General features: G+C 41.9%; 1 pseudogene; it reads left to right on the forward strand.

Annotated features, from left to right (window-relative positions):
* Window positions 1-498: 498 nt before the first annotated feature.
* On the forward strand, window positions 499-618 carry LOC114615976 (annotated as a pseudogene).
* Window positions 619-3787: the final 3169 nt, after the last annotated feature.

Here is a 3787-nt window from a genome sequence, read left to right on the forward strand (position 1 = left end):
CAGACATTCTCAAATATTAAGATTCATTAATGTTATTATATCTCAGACAAGGCCTTACTATTTGCCCTCCACCATTACTTTCAATTAGATTGATATGTTTTGTAGAGCATTCACTCTATTCTTATTTGTTTTCATTATTAAGACAGTTTTATATTTCTGTATCTATAGGTGTTTCCTTATTGTTTGCACGTTTTTCATCACAGCAAATCTCCTACAACCTAAATCAGGACTTTTTTTTTCAATTTTATTGTACTACAACGAGGATTTTAATTTTTTACTCTTTCATTGAACATCAATGAGCTCTTATGTGCATCTTCAGAATGATTTTAAACCTGTTTTGTGGCTCAGGGATGTGAGTGAATATGGGGTCCTGCATTCCTGGCAGCTTCCTGTAACAAGAATGCAGACAAAAGGAACACTTATTCACTAGCAGTAGAAGTATACAATAGTCCACTGTAAAATCAGTATGGAAGCTTTACAAAGACCTAAAGAGAATTCTCTCCCTATTGCATTGCAGCTGTGGTTGCTATGTCTCCTAATATAGAAGAGAGGAGACAGGCTATGTCTAAGCTCAGTGTTCCGACCTATGAATATTCAAATGATTAGTTTCCTCATTGCCTAATAAAAGTGATTCTTGGATTGCCACGGGATGGTGCGAGACGGGGTGTGTGTGTGTGTGTGTGTGTGTGTGTGTGTGTGTGTGTGTGACCCAAACAGGTAGCTAGCCTGAGAGAATCACCAACAAGGCTTGGATTGGCTCCCAGGACCAAGAACAAGGTAGAGGCTAGAAGAATCCTTCTTGGGATCATGGACTCTGCAAGACAGCAAGCCCAAGACAGACTATCACAAGCTATCCAAGACAACCATCAGAGCCTGGCCATGGAGATTTCCTGAGATGACCGTCAGTCCAGTCTGGCACCATGCAGGCCAGGGTTGGGGACAGACCATGCCTGAGATGAACCCCTGCCTGGTGTCATAATTTAGAAGCAGAGCAGAGCACTCAAGACATCATTCCTGAGACTGCCCAGACACTCAGGGGCCCCAGGCACTAAGAGGATCAAATATGTGGTGGAAAAATGAAAGAGCAATGGAACGATGTGTGCACAAAAAAGAGAGGCAGAACTGGAGATTTGTGGGTAGTGAGGAACAGCCTGATGTAAGTAGCTAGTGATGTCACATGAGACCATAGTGGGGTTCGGTCTGTATACTACCGCTGGGGGACCATGTCTAGGCTTGTGGTCTTGGAGCAGCATGGGTCTGTTACCACCAACGGCCGTGTAGATGCCCCTGCTCTGGTCTGCCGCTCAGTACATACATCTAACAGCTGTGCAGAACTGGCCACAGCTTTCACCCAGGCATTGTGAAAGAGCTGTCCCTGGAGGCATGAGATCAGCCCTTAGCCAGCAGCAATCCATGGGAGCGCCAGCTCTGCACATTGCAGACACTGCAGTTGAGCTGCCTGGAGGATATATGCACGGGAGAGATGGTTTTATAACTAGTCTGCTGTGAAGTGGCATGGATGAAGGAGGTAGTGTTAACCCGCTTGCTCGCCCCTTACCACCTGCAACAGGAGAGAGACATGGCCTTCGGGCCATGAGAGTACCAGCTGCAGTATTCAGTAGAGATAGGCTCACTGGAGAGCTGGCTCTGTCACTTGTCTGCTATTTGGTGACATGGGCAAGGCTGTAAGAGTTGCAGGTGAGCCGGCCCAAGGGTGTGCAATTGAGAGTACCAACAGACAAACCTGCTACCTCTCAGGCCCAGATCCAAGGCTTTGAATTGGCACACCACAGGATCCACCCCATTGATGAACTGCTGGAATCCATAAAGGGGCTGGTTCTATAGATTCCAAGCTGCAGCATCTCCGTGACCCAGGGCAACAACAAGGATATCTGAGAGGAGTTCCACTGAGGTTCCAATATTGATACAGTGGCAGAAGCCAGAGGCATCATACCAGACCAATGACTCATGTCAATGAAAAATCACTGCAAGCAAATAAATGTGGACAAAAGGGCATACTGTGGGACAGCTTGTGGCACACTACAGCTTCCACAAGTATTTTGTTTTTCTCCATGGGCAGGGGTTTGCAAGGGTGTGGAGTGCATGTGATTAGATGGAGAGATGAGCGGGATTGGGGTGCATTGTATGAAGTTCACAAAAAAAATAACAAGATTTTTTAAAGTAAAGAAATAGAATCTTTTATAAGACAAATATGTACTACTCCTTTGTTTACTTTTAACTTTGAAAGTCAACATAGCATAAAAGTGAGCACACATCAATGTTTACTGCAGTACTTTCCACACCTAAGTTATGGAACCAATTATCAGTAGTGGGATTGAAAAAAAAAATGTGACTCATAAGCACAGAATCCACTAGTCAGATTTTCTAGGAGCCAGTTGTGTGCTAGAATGTGATAAAGGATTAACTAAGCTGACATGTACAGAAAATGCATCTTCCATTATTTCTGATACAGACATACAAATCTGATTGTTTTTTAGTTCATTCTTGTGAAGATCCAATGCCAGCATCTGCAGCTGCTGTGAGCTGAGAACTATGACGCCTGCATTTTGCACCAGAAGACAGCATTTCACAGCCCTTATCATCTGTCTCTTACACTCTGTCCTCCTTCTGCAATAATCCCTGAGCCTTAGGTGTCTACACTCACTGCTGTACCATTTGCTTCTGATTGATTTATGGAGAGGGGAAAACTATGGGCTTCAGTTATATACCCACGGATGACCCCAGCAGGCTTGAGTGGATAGTTATAATTCAGTGATCATACAGGTTAAACTAAATGGATCACAAAACAAATTCAAAACATATGAATCTGAAAAGAGCACCAAGAAATGGTTAGCAAGTTTGGGATATAGTTAGAATATTATGGAGAGAAGAAAGTAGTACTAATATATTAATACATTGCACACATATGTAAAATAATAATTATTACATAATGATATAATAATAATTAATAATAGATTGAGGTTTAAAATTCTCTGTACAACATACTGAAATTGGTAAGCATGAGTATTCAGTGTTGAGGCTAGGAGCCAATTTAGTGGCTTTAGAAAGCCAATTTCATGACTCTATAAACATATAACTAAATATTCATAGTGAAGCTATTTTCTCATGTTTTTATACAAAACAGCAAATCCATAGAAGATATTGGAAATGGAAATTTAAGTAATGAAGTGTCTTAGGGTTTTACTCCTGTGTAGAGACACCATGACTAAGGCAACTAGTACAAAGTAAAATATTTAATTGGGACTGACTTACAATTTCAGAGATTCAGTCCATTATCATCATGGCAGGAAGGATGGCAGCATGCAGCAGGCATAGTGCTGGAGGAGTTGTGAGTTCTACAACTTGATCTGCAGGCAGCAGAAGGAGACTATTGTCACACAGTACTAGCTTGGGCATAGAAGACCTCAAAAGCCATGCTTACAATGACACACTTCCTCCAACAAGGCTACACCTAATCCAACAAGGCCACACATCCTAATTGTGCCACTCCTTATAGGCCTATGAGAGCCAATTACATTTAAACTAGCACATGAAGTAATCTTAAATGTAAAATATTTATAAAGCATCTTTATGTGGGACAAATGCTTTGGTGTATGTGAGTGATATGATGGAGCATTAGAGACTTCAAAGTTGATAAATGAGGTTGTATTCATTGTCACTATCTTCAGAAACGTACTCTGACACCTAGGTAAATGTCAACCTACCCATATGGGACAGGGTGATCAATTCAACCAGCAACATAGGAGTCAATAGTATTGATGTATCT

This window comes from Grammomys surdaster, unplaced genomic scaffold, assembly GCF_004785775.1.
Source record: "Grammomys surdaster isolate TR1022 unplaced genomic scaffold, NIH_TR_1.0 211953, whole genome shotgun sequence".
In the NCBI taxonomy this organism is placed as follows: Eukaryota; Metazoa; Chordata; class Mammalia; order Rodentia; family Muridae; genus Grammomys; species Grammomys surdaster.